The sequence below is a fragment of the Lactuca virosa genome, chromosome 1, assembly GCF_052849685.1.
Source record: "Lactuca virosa cultivar CGN04683 chromosome 1, Lactuca_virosa_CGN04683_v6, whole genome shotgun sequence".
Classification (NCBI taxonomy): Eukaryota; Viridiplantae; Streptophyta; class Magnoliopsida; order Asterales; family Asteraceae; genus Lactuca; species Lactuca virosa.
The window spans coordinates 263,601,156-263,610,773 of NC_136426.1; the positions used below are offsets into that span (position 1 = coordinate 263,601,156).

The 9,618-nt window shown below is 47.6% G+C and overlaps 28 non-coding genes across 28 annotated transcripts; all 28 read left to right on the plus strand.

Moving 5' to 3' along the window:
- The first annotated feature begins 101 nt into the window (after positions 1-101).
- Positions 102-219, plus strand: LOC145143367 (5S ribosomal RNA). The gene has a single exon (XR_013724412.1). It is a non-coding gene; the product is annotated as a 5S ribosomal RNA (ribosomal RNA).
- A 228-nt stretch (positions 220-447) lies between these two features.
- Positions 448-566, plus strand: LOC145136140 (5S ribosomal RNA). The gene has a single exon (XR_013720255.1). It is a non-coding gene; the product is annotated as a 5S ribosomal RNA (ribosomal RNA).
- Positions 567-792: 226 nt separating this feature from the next.
- Positions 793-911, plus strand: LOC145137621 (5S ribosomal RNA). Its single transcript, XR_013721147.1, has one exon. It is a non-coding gene; the product is annotated as a 5S ribosomal RNA (ribosomal RNA).
- Positions 912-1,142: 231 nt separating this feature from the next.
- LOC145156063 (5S ribosomal RNA) lies at positions 1,143-1,261 on the plus strand. The gene has a single exon (XR_013736488.1). It is a non-coding gene; the product is annotated as a 5S ribosomal RNA (ribosomal RNA).
- A 227-nt stretch (positions 1,262-1,488) lies between these two features.
- LOC145152456 (5S ribosomal RNA) lies at positions 1,489-1,607 on the plus strand. The gene has a single exon (XR_013732978.1). It is a non-coding gene; the product is annotated as a 5S ribosomal RNA (ribosomal RNA).
- Positions 1,608-1,833: 226 nt separating this feature from the next.
- LOC145153749 (5S ribosomal RNA) lies at positions 1,834-1,952 on the plus strand. Its single transcript, XR_013734240.1, has one exon. It is a non-coding gene; the product is annotated as a 5S ribosomal RNA (ribosomal RNA).
- Positions 1,953-2,180: 228 nt separating this feature from the next.
- LOC145151534 (5S ribosomal RNA) lies at positions 2,181-2,299 on the plus strand. Its single transcript, XR_013732102.1, has one exon. It is a non-coding gene; the product is annotated as a 5S ribosomal RNA (ribosomal RNA).
- Positions 2,300-2,527: 228 nt separating this feature from the next.
- LOC145154576 (5S ribosomal RNA) lies at positions 2,528-2,646 on the plus strand. The gene has a single exon (XR_013735045.1). It is a non-coding gene; the product is annotated as a 5S ribosomal RNA (ribosomal RNA).
- A 229-nt stretch (positions 2,647-2,875) lies between these two features.
- LOC145153942 (5S ribosomal RNA) lies at positions 2,876-2,994 on the plus strand. Its single transcript, XR_013734432.1, has one exon. It is a non-coding gene; the product is annotated as a 5S ribosomal RNA (ribosomal RNA).
- Positions 2,995-3,223: 229 nt separating this feature from the next.
- Positions 3,224-3,342, plus strand: LOC145143612 (5S ribosomal RNA). Its single transcript, XR_013724642.1, has one exon. It is a non-coding gene; the product is annotated as a 5S ribosomal RNA (ribosomal RNA).
- A 231-nt stretch (positions 3,343-3,573) lies between these two features.
- On the plus strand, positions 3,574-3,692 carry LOC145151535 (5S ribosomal RNA). Its single transcript, XR_013732103.1, has one exon. It is a non-coding gene; the product is annotated as a 5S ribosomal RNA (ribosomal RNA).
- Positions 3,693-3,921: 229 nt separating this feature from the next.
- LOC145152624 (5S ribosomal RNA) lies at positions 3,922-4,040 on the plus strand. Its single transcript, XR_013733154.1, has one exon. It is a non-coding gene; the product is annotated as a 5S ribosomal RNA (ribosomal RNA).
- A 226-nt stretch (positions 4,041-4,266) lies between these two features.
- On the plus strand, positions 4,267-4,385 carry LOC145148700 (5S ribosomal RNA). Its single transcript, XR_013729573.1, has one exon. It is a non-coding gene; the product is annotated as a 5S ribosomal RNA (ribosomal RNA).
- A 225-nt stretch (positions 4,386-4,610) lies between these two features.
- LOC145151536 (5S ribosomal RNA) lies at positions 4,611-4,729 on the plus strand. Its single transcript, XR_013732104.1, has one exon. It is a non-coding gene; the product is annotated as a 5S ribosomal RNA (ribosomal RNA).
- A 230-nt stretch (positions 4,730-4,959) lies between these two features.
- LOC145145553 (5S ribosomal RNA) lies at positions 4,960-5,078 on the plus strand. The gene has a single exon (XR_013726519.1). It is a non-coding gene; the product is annotated as a 5S ribosomal RNA (ribosomal RNA).
- Positions 5,079-5,307: 229 nt separating this feature from the next.
- Positions 5,308-5,426, plus strand: LOC145153943 (5S ribosomal RNA). The gene has a single exon (XR_013734433.1). It is a non-coding gene; the product is annotated as a 5S ribosomal RNA (ribosomal RNA).
- A 230-nt stretch (positions 5,427-5,656) lies between these two features.
- On the plus strand, positions 5,657-5,775 carry LOC145151538 (5S ribosomal RNA). The gene has a single exon (XR_013732106.1). It is a non-coding gene; the product is annotated as a 5S ribosomal RNA (ribosomal RNA).
- A 232-nt stretch (positions 5,776-6,007) lies between these two features.
- On the plus strand, positions 6,008-6,126 carry LOC145144460 (5S ribosomal RNA). Its single transcript, XR_013725469.1, has one exon. It is a non-coding gene; the product is annotated as a 5S ribosomal RNA (ribosomal RNA).
- Positions 6,127-6,351: 225 nt separating this feature from the next.
- On the plus strand, positions 6,352-6,470 carry LOC145151542 (5S ribosomal RNA). Its single transcript, XR_013732110.1, has one exon. It is a non-coding gene; the product is annotated as a 5S ribosomal RNA (ribosomal RNA).
- A 230-nt stretch (positions 6,471-6,700) lies between these two features.
- On the plus strand, positions 6,701-6,819 carry LOC145145554 (5S ribosomal RNA). The gene has a single exon (XR_013726520.1). It is a non-coding gene; the product is annotated as a 5S ribosomal RNA (ribosomal RNA).
- A 228-nt stretch (positions 6,820-7,047) lies between these two features.
- LOC145143528 (5S ribosomal RNA) lies at positions 7,048-7,166 on the plus strand. Its single transcript, XR_013724560.1, has one exon. It is a non-coding gene; the product is annotated as a 5S ribosomal RNA (ribosomal RNA).
- Positions 7,167-7,396: 230 nt separating this feature from the next.
- LOC145144461 (5S ribosomal RNA) lies at positions 7,397-7,515 on the plus strand. Its single transcript, XR_013725470.1, has one exon. It is a non-coding gene; the product is annotated as a 5S ribosomal RNA (ribosomal RNA).
- Positions 7,516-7,740: 225 nt separating this feature from the next.
- LOC145146502 (5S ribosomal RNA) lies at positions 7,741-7,859 on the plus strand. Its single transcript, XR_013727445.1, has one exon. It is a non-coding gene; the product is annotated as a 5S ribosomal RNA (ribosomal RNA).
- A 230-nt stretch (positions 7,860-8,089) lies between these two features.
- Positions 8,090-8,208, plus strand: LOC145152678 (5S ribosomal RNA). Its single transcript, XR_013733205.1, has one exon. It is a non-coding gene; the product is annotated as a 5S ribosomal RNA (ribosomal RNA).
- A 231-nt stretch (positions 8,209-8,439) lies between these two features.
- On the plus strand, positions 8,440-8,558 carry LOC145153551 (5S ribosomal RNA). Its single transcript, XR_013734052.1, has one exon. It is a non-coding gene; the product is annotated as a 5S ribosomal RNA (ribosomal RNA).
- A 230-nt stretch (positions 8,559-8,788) lies between these two features.
- LOC145153750 (5S ribosomal RNA) lies at positions 8,789-8,907 on the plus strand. The gene has a single exon (XR_013734241.1). It is a non-coding gene; the product is annotated as a 5S ribosomal RNA (ribosomal RNA).
- A 229-nt stretch (positions 8,908-9,136) lies between these two features.
- LOC145151553 (5S ribosomal RNA) lies at positions 9,137-9,255 on the plus strand. Its single transcript, XR_013732121.1, has one exon. It is a non-coding gene; the product is annotated as a 5S ribosomal RNA (ribosomal RNA).
- Positions 9,256-9,484: 229 nt separating this feature from the next.
- On the plus strand, positions 9,485-9,603 carry LOC145154577 (5S ribosomal RNA). Its single transcript, XR_013735046.1, has one exon. It is a non-coding gene; the product is annotated as a 5S ribosomal RNA (ribosomal RNA).
- Positions 9,604-9,618: the final 15 nt, after the last annotated feature.

A 9,618-nucleotide genomic window follows, 5' to 3' on the forward strand; every position in this document is an offset into this window, starting at 1 on the left:
ACGGAGCCGATCGGTCACGTGGGTCCCACGCCTCGCGTACGAAAACAAAGGAGGTTCTGCGTCTTTTAAGACATACAAGCAATAAGCATGGATAATATTTCGGGTGCGATCATACCAGCACTAATGCACCGGATCCCATCAGAACTCCGCAGTTAAGCGTGCTTGGGCGAGAGTAGTACTAGGATGGGTGACCCCTGGGAAGTCCTCGTGTTGCACCCCCCTTTTTCGTTGTCCGTTTGCGTTTTTTTAGATTTTACGTGCGGTTTTTTTTGTTTTTTTTTCTTTCTTGCTATTTCTATGCTCGGGTGGCCTCCGCTTCATGGTTGATGGTTTTCGTATTTTTGGAACGGAGCCGATCGGTCACGTGGGTTCCACGCCTCGCGTACGAAAACAAAGGAGGTTCTGCGTCTTTTAAGTCATAAAAGCAATAAGCATGGATAGTATTTCGGGTGCGATCATACCAGCACTAATGCACCGGATCCCATCAGAACTCCGCAGTTAAGCATGCTTGGGCGAGAGTAGTACTAGGATGGGTGACCCCCTGGGAAGTCCTCGTGTTGCACCCCCTCTTTTTCGTTGTCCGTTTGCGTTTTTTTAGATTTTACGTGCGGTTTTTTTTTGTTTTTTTTTCTTGCTATTTCTATGCTCGGGTGGCCTCCGTTTCATGGTTCATGGTCTTCGTATTTTTGGAACGGAGCCGATCGGTCACGTGGGTCCCACGCCTCGCGTACGAAAACAAAGGAGGTTCTGTGTCTTTTAAGACATACAAGCAATAAGCATGGACAGTATTTCGGGTGCGATCATACCAGCACTAATGCACCGGATCCCATCAGAACTCCGCAGTTAAGCGTGCTTGGGCGAGAGTAGTATTAGGATGGGTGACCCCTTGGGAAGTCCTCGTGTTGCACCCCACTTTTTCGTTGTCCGTTTGCGTTTTTTTAGATTTTACGTGCGGTTTTTTTTTGTTTTTTTTTTCTTTTCTTGCTACTTCTATGCTCGGGTCGCCTCCGCTTCATGGTTGATGGTTTTTGTATTTTTGGAACGGAGCCGATCGGTCACGTGGGTTCCACGCCTCGCGTACGAAAACAAAGGAGGTTATGCGTCTTTTAAGACATAAAAGCAATAAGCATGGATAGTATTTCGGGTGCGATCATACCAGCACTAATGCACCGGATCCCATCAGAACTTCGCAGTTAAGCGTGCTTGGGCGAGAGTAGTACTAGGATGGGTGACCCCCTGGGAAGTCCTCGTGTTGCACCCCCTCTTTTTCGTTGTCCGTTTGCGTTTTTTTAGATTTTACGTGCGGTTTTTTTTTGTTTTTTTTTTCTTGCTATTTCTATGCTCGGGTGGCCTCCGTTTCATGGTTCATGGTCTTCGTATTTTTGGAACGGAGCCGATCGGTCACGTGGGTTCCACGCCTCGCGTACGAAAACAAAGGAGGTTATGCGTCTTTTAAGACATAAAAGCAATAAGCATGGATAGTATTTCGGGTGCGATCATACCAGCACTAATGCACCGGATCCCATCAGAACTCCGTAGTTAAGCGTGCTTGGGCGAGAGTAGTACTAGGATGGGTGACCCCCTGGGAAGTCCTCGTGTTGCACCCCCCCTTTTTCGTTGTCCGTTTGCGTTTTTTTAGATTTTACGTGCGGTTTTTTTTTCTTTTTTTTTCTTGCTATTTCTATGCTCGGGTGGCCTCCGTTTCATGGTTCATGGTCTTCGTATTTTTGGAACGGAGCCGATCGGTCACGTGGGTCCCACGCCTCGCGTACGAAAACAAAGGAGGTTCTGTGTCTTTTAAGACATACAAGCAATAAGCATGGACAGTATTTCGGGTGCGATCATACCAGCACTAATGCACCGGATCCCATCAGAACTCCGCAGTTAAGCGTGCTTGGGCGGGAGTAGTACTAGGATGGGTGACCCCATGGGAAGTCCTCGTGTTGCACCCCCCTTTTTCGTTGTCCGTTTGCGTTTTTTTAGATTTTACGTGCGGTTTTTTTTTGTTTTTTTTCTTTCTTGCTATTTCTATGCTCCGGTGGCCTCCGCTTCATGGTTGATGGTCTTCGTATTTTTGGAACGGAGCTGATCGGTCACGTGGGTCCCACGCCTCGCGTACGAAAACAAAGGAGTTTCTGCGTCTTTTAAGACATACAAGCAATAAGCATGGATAGTATTTTGGGTGCGATCATACCAGCACTAATGCACCGGATCCCATCAGAACTCCGCAGTTAAGCGTGCTTGGGCGAGAGTAGTACTAGGATGGGTGACCCCCTGGGAAGTCCTCGTGTTGCACCCCTTTTTCGTTGTCCGTTTGCGTTTTTTTAGATTTTACGTGCGGTTTTTTTTTGTTTTTTTTTTCTTTCTTGCTATTTCTATGCTCGGGTGGCCTCCGTTTCATGGTTCATGGTCTTCGTATTTTTGGAACGGAGCCGATCGGTCACGTGGGTCCCACGCCTCGCGTACGAAAACAAAGGAGGTTCTGCGTCTTTTAAGACATACAAGCAATAAGCATGGATAGTATTTCGGGTGCGATCATACCAGCACTAATGCACTGGATCCCATCAGAACTCCGCAGTTAAGCGTGCTTGGGCGAGAGTAGTACTAGGATGGGTGACCCCCTGGGAAGTCCTCGTGTTGCACCCCCCTTTTTCGTTGTCCGTTTGCGTTTTTTTAGATTTTACGTGCGGTTTTTTTTTGTTTTTTTTTCTTTCTTGCTATTTCTATGCTCCGGTGGCCTCCGCTTCATGGTTGATGGTCTTCGTATTTTTGGAACGGAGCTGATCGGTCACGTGGGTCCCACGCCTCGCGTACGAAAACAAAGGAGGTTCTGCGTCTTTTAAGACATACAAGCAATAAGCATGGATAGTATTTTGGGTGCGATCATACCAGCACTAATGCACCGGATCCCATCAGAACTCCGCAGTTAAGCGTGCTTGGGCGAGAGTAGTACTAGGATGGGTGACCCCCTGGGAAGTCCTCGTGTTGCATCCCCCTTTTTCGTTGTCCGTTTGCGTTTTTTTAGATTTTACGTGCATTTTTTTTTGTTTTTTTTTTCTTTCTTGCTATTTCTATGCTCGGGTGGCCTCCGTTTCATGGTTCATGGTCTTCGTATTTTTGGAACGGAGCCGATCGGTCACGTGGGTCCCACGCCTCGCGTACGAAAACAAAGGAGGTTCTGCGTCTTTTAAGACATACAAGCAATAAGCATGGATAGTATTTCGGGTGCGATCATACCAGCACTAATGCACCGGATCCCATCAGAACTCCGCAGTTAAGCGTGCTTGGGCGAGAGTAGTACTAGGATGAGTGACCCCCTGGGAAGTCCTCGTGTTGCACCCCCCTTTTTCGTTGTCCGTTTGCGTTTTTTTAGATTTTACGTGCGGTTTTTTTTTTGTTTTTTTTTTCTTTCTTGCTATTTCTATGCTTGGGTGGCCTCCGTTTCATGGTTCATGGTCTTCGTATTTTTGGAACGGAGCCGATCGGTCACGTGGGTCCCACGCCTCGCGTACGAAAACAAAGGAGGTTCTGCGTCTTTTAAGACATACAAGCAATAAGCATGGATAGTATTTCGGGTGCGATCATACCAGCACTAATGCACCGGATCCCATCAGAACTCCGCAGTTAAGCGTGCTTGGGCGAGAGTAGTACTAGGATGGGTGACCCCCTGGGAAGTCCTCGTGTTGCACCCCCCTTTTTCGTTGTCCGTTTGCGTTTTTTTAGATTTTACGTGCGGTTTTTTTTGTTTTTTTTTTCTTTCTTGCTATTTCTATGCTCGGGTGGCCTCCGCTTCATGGTTCATGGTTTTCGTATTTTTGCAACGGAGCCGATCGGTCACGTGGGTTCCACGCCTCGCGTACGAAAACAAAGGAGGTTCTGCGTCTTTTAAGACATAAAAGCAATAAGCATGGATAGTATTTCGGGTGCGATCATACCAGCACTAATGCACCGGATCCCATCAGAACTCCGCAGTTAAGCGTGCTTGGGCGAGAGTAGTACTAGGATGGGTGACCCCCTGGGAAGTCCTCGTGTTGCACCCTCCCTTTTTCGTTGTCCGTTTGCGTTTTTTTAGATTTTACGTGCGGTTTTTTTTTGTTTTTTTTTCTTGCTATTTCTATGCTCGGGTGGCCTCCGTTTCATGGTTCATGGTCTTCGTATTTTTGGAACGGAGCCGATCGGTCACGTGGGTCCCACGCCTCGCGTACGAAAACAAAGGAGGTTCTGTGTCTTTTAAGACATACAAACAATAAGCATGGACAGTATTTCGGGTTCGATCATACCAGCACTAATGCACCGGATCCCATCAGAACTCCGCAGTTAAGCGTGCTTGGGCGGGAGTAGTACTAGGATAGGTGACCCCATGGGAAGTCCTCGTGTTGCACCCCCCTTTTTCGTTGTCCGTTTGCGTTTTTTTAGATTTTACGTGCGGTTTTTTTTTGTTTTTTTTTCTTGCTATTTCTATGCTCGGGTGGCCTCCGTTTCATGGTTCATGGTCTTCGTATTTTTGGAACGGAGCCGATCGGTCACGTGGGTCCCACGCCTCGCGTACGAAAACAAAGGAGGTTCTGCGTCTTTTAAGACATACAAGCAATAAGCATGGATAGTATTTCGGGTGCGATCATACCAGCACTAATGCACCGGATCCCATCAGAACTCCGCAGTTAAGCGTGCTTGGGCGAGAGTAGTACTAGGATGGGTGACCCCCTGGGAAGTCCTCGTGTTGCACCCCCCTTTTTCGTTGTCCGTTTGCGTTTTTTTAGATTTTACGTGCGGTTTTTTTTTTGTTTTTTTTTCTTTCTTGCTATTTCTATGCTCGGGTGGCCTCCGCTTCATGGTTGATGGTTTTCGTATTTTTGGAACGGAGCCGATCGGTCACGTGGGTTCCACGCCTCGCGTACGAAAACAAAGGAGGTTCTGCGTCTTTTAAGACATACAAGCAATAAGCATGGACAGTATTTCGGGTGCGATCATAACAGCACTAATGCACCGGATCCCATCAGAACTCCGCAGTTAAGCGTGCTTGGGCGGGAGTAGTACTAGGATGGGTGACCCCATGGGAAGTCCTCGTGTTGCACCCCCCTTTTTCGTTGTCCGTTTGCGTTTTTTTAGATTTTACGTGCGGTTTTTTTTTGTTTTTTTTTCTTTCTTGCTATTTCTATGCTCCGGTGGCCTCCGCTTCATGGTTGATGGTCTTCGTATTTTTGGAACGGAGCTGATCGGTCACGTGGGTCCCACGCCTCGCGTACGAAAACAAAGGAGTTTCTGCGTCTTTTAAGACATACAAGCAATAAGCATGGATAGTATTTTGGGTGCGATCATACCAGCACTAATGCACCGGATCCCATCAGAACTCCGCAGTTAAGCGTGCTTGGGCGAGAGTAGTACTAGGATGGGTGACCCCCTGGGAAGTCCTCGTGTTGCATCCCCCTTTTTCGTTGTCCGTTTGCGTTTTTTTAGATTTTACGTGCGGTTTTTTTTTGTTTTTTTTTTCTTTCTTGCTATTTCTATGCTCGGGTGGCCTCCGTTTCATGGTTCATGGTCTTCGTATTTTTGGAACGGAGCCGATCGGTCACGTGGGTCCCACGCCTCGCGTACGAAAACAAAGGAGGTTCTGCGTCTTTTAAGACATACAAGCAATAAGCATGGATAGTATTTCGGGTGCGATCATACCAGCACTAATGCACCGGATCCCATCAGAACTCCGCAGTTAAGCGTGCTTGGGCGAGAGTAGTACTAGGATGGGTGACCCCCTGGGAAGTCCTCGTGTTGCACCCCCCTTTTTCGTTGTCCGTTTGCGTTTTTTTAGATTTTACGTGCGATTTTTTTTTTTGTTTTTTTTTTCTTTCTTGCTATTTCTATGCTCGGGTGGCCTCCGTTTCATGGTTCATGGTCTTCGTATTTTTGGAACGGAGCCGATCGGTCACGTGGGTCCCACGCCTCGCATACGAAAACAAAGGAGGTTCTGCGTCTTTTAAGACATACAAGCAATAAGCATGGATAGTATTTCGGGTGCGATCATACCAGCACTAATGCACCGGATCCCATCAGAACACCGCAGTTAAGCGTGCTTGGGCGAGAGTAGTACTAGGATGGGTGACCCCCTGGGAAGTCCTCGTGTTGCACCCCCCTTTTTCGTTGTCCGTTTGCGTTTTTTTAGATTTTACGTGCGGTTTTTTTTTGTTTTTTTTTCTTGCTATTTCTATGCTCGGGTGGCCTCCGTTTCATGGTTCATGGTCTTCGTATTTTTGGAACGGAGCCGATCGGTCACGTGGGTCCCACGCCTCGCGTACGAAAACAAAGGAGGTTCTGCGTCTTTTAAGACATACAAGCAATAAGCATGGATAGTATTTCGGGTGCGATCATACCAGCACTAATGCACCGGATCCCATCAGAACTCCGCAGTTAAGCGTGCTTGGGCGAGAGTAGTACTAGGATGGGTGACCCCCTGGGAAGTCCTCGTGTTGCACCCCCCTTTTTCGTTGTCCGTTTGCGTTTTTTTAGATTTTACGTGCGGTTTTTTTTTTGTTTTTTTTTCTTTCTTGCTATTTCTATGCTCGGGTGGCCTCCGCTTCATGGTTGATGGTTTTCGTATTTTTGGAACGGAGCCGATCGGTCACGTGGGTTCCACGCCTCGCGTACGAAAACAAAGGAGGTTCTGCGTCTTTTAAGACATACAAGCAATAAGCATGGACAGTATTTCGGGTGCGATCATAACAGCACTAATGCACCGGATCCCATCAGAACTCCGCAGTTAAGCGTGCTTGGGCGGGAGTAGTACTAGGATGGGTGACCCCATGGGAAGTCCTCGTGTTGCACCCCCCTTTTTCGTTGTCCGTTTGCGTTTTTTTAGATTTTACGTGCGGTTTTTTTTGTTTTTTTTTCTTTCTTGCTATTTCTATGCTCCGGTGGCCTCCGCTTCATGGTTGATGGTCTTCGTATTTTTGGAACGGAGCTGATCGGTCACGTGGGTCCCACGCCTCGCGTACGAAAACAAAGGAGTTTCTGCGTCTTTTAAGACATACAAGCAATAAGCATGGATAGTATTTTGCGTGCGATCATACCAGCACTAATGCACCGGATCCCATCAGAACTCCGCAGTTAAGCGTGCTTGGGCGAGAGTAGTACTAGGATGGGTGACCCCCTGGGAAGTCCTCGTGTTGCATCCCCCTTTTTCGTTGTCCGTTTGCGTTTTTTTAGATTTTACGTGCGGTTTTTTTTTGTTTTTTTTTTCTTTCTTGCTATTTCTATGCTCGGGTGGCCTCCGTTTCATGGTTCATGGTCTTCGTATTTTTGGAACGGAGCCGATCGGTCACGTGGGTCCCACGCCTCGCATACGAAAACAAAGGAGGTTCTGCGTCTTTTAAGACATACAAGCAATAAGCATGGATAGTATTTCGGGTGCGATCATACCAGCACTAATGCACCGGATCCCATCAGAACACCGCAGTTAAGCGTGCTTGGGCGAGAGTAGTACTAGGATGGGTGACCCCCTGGGAAGTCCTCGTGTTGCACCCCCCTTTTTCGTTGTCCGTTTGCGTTTTTTTAGATTTTACGTGCGGTTTTTTTTTGTTTTTTTTTCTTGCTATTTCTATGCTCGGGTGGCCTCCGTTTCATGGTTCATGGTCTTCGTATTTTTGGAACGGAGCCGATCGGTCACGTGGGTCCCACGCCTCGCATACGAAAACAAAGGAGGTTCTGCGTCTTTTAAGACATACAAGCAATAAGCATGGATAGTATTTCGGGTGCGATCATACCAGCACTAATGCACCGGATCCCATCAGAACACCGCAGTTAAGCGTGCTTGGGCGAGAGTAGTACTAGGATGGGTTACCCCCTGGGAAGTCCTCGTGTTGCACCCCCCTTTTTCGTTGTCCGTTTGCGTTTTTTTAGATTTTACGTGCGGTTTTTTTTTGTTTTTTTTTTCTTTCTTGCTATTTCTATGCTCGGGTGGCCTCCGCTTCATGGTTGATGGTTTTCGTATTTTTGGAACGGAGCCGATCTGTCACGTGGGTTCCACGCCTCGCGTACGAAAACAAAGGAGGTTCTGCGTCTTTTAAGACATAAAAGCAATAAGCATGGATAGTATTTTGGGTGCGATCATACCAGCACTAATGCACCGGATCCCATCAGAACTCCGCAGTTAAGCGTGCTTGGGCGAGAGTAGTACTAGGGTGGGTGACCCCCTGGGAAGTCCTCGTGTTGCACCCCCCCCCCCCTTTTTCGTTGTCCGTTTGCGTTTTTTTAGATTTTACGTGCGGTTTTTTTTTGTTTTTTTTTCTTGCTATTTCTATGCTCGGGTGGCCTCCGTTTCATGGTTCATGGTCTTCGTATTTTTGGAACGGAGCCGATCGGTCACGTGGGTCCCACGCCTCGCGTACGAAAACAAAGAAGGTTCTGTGTCTTTTAAGACATACAAGCAATAAGCATGGACAGTATTTCGGGTGCGATCATACCAGCACTAATGCACCGGATCCCATCAGAACTCCGTAGTTAAGCGTGCTTGGGCGAGAGTAGTACTAGGATGGGTGACCCCATGGGAAGTCCTCGTGTTGCACCCCCCCTTTTTCGTTGTCCGTTTGCGTTTTTTTAAATTTTACGTGCGGTTTTTTTTTGTTTTTTTTTCTTTCTTGCTATTTCTATGCTCGGGTGGCCTCCGTTTCATGGTTCATGGTCTTCGTATTTTTGGAACGGAGCCGATCGGTCATGTGGGTCCCACGCCTCGCGTACGAAAACAAAGGAGGTTCTGTGTCTTTTAAGACATACAAGCAATAAGCATGGACAGTATTTCGGGTGCGATCATACCAGCACTAATGCACCGGATCCCATCAGAACTCCGCAGTTAAGCGTGCTTGGGCGGGAGTAGTACTAGGATGGGTGACCCCATGGGAAGTCCTCGTGTTGCACCCCCCTTTTTCGTTGTCCGTTTGCGTTTTTTTAGATTTTACGTGCGGTTTTTTTTTGTTTTTTTTTCTTTCTTGCTATTTCTATGCTCCGGTGGCCTCCGCTTCATGGTTGATGGTCTTCGTATTTTTGGAACGGAGCTGATCGGTCACGTGGGTCCCACGCCTCGCGTACGAAAACAAAGGAGTTTCTGCGTCTTTTAAGACATACAAGCAATAAGCATTGATAGTATTTTGGGTGCGATCATACCAGCACTAATGCACCGGATCCCATCAGAACTCCGCAGTTAAGCGTGCTTGGGCGAGAGTAGTACTAGGATGGGTGACCCCCTGGGAAGTCCTCGTGTTGCACCCCCTTTTTCGTTGTCCGTTTGCGTTTTTTTAGATTTTACGTGCGGTTTTTTTTTGTTTTTTTTTTCTTTCTTGCTATTTCTATGCTCGGGTGGCCTCCGTTTCATGGTTCATGGTCTTCGTATTTTTGGAACGGAGCCGATCGGTCACGTGGGTCCCACGCCTCGCGTACGAAAACAAAGGAGGTTCTGCGTCTTTTAAGACATACAAGCAATAAGCATGGATAGTATTTCGGGTGCGATCATACCAGCACTAATGCACTGGATCCCATCAGAACTCCGCAGTTAAGCGTGCTTGGGCGAGAGTAGTACTAGGATGGGTGACCCCCTGGGAAGTCCTCGTGTTGCACCCCCCTTTTTCGTTGTCC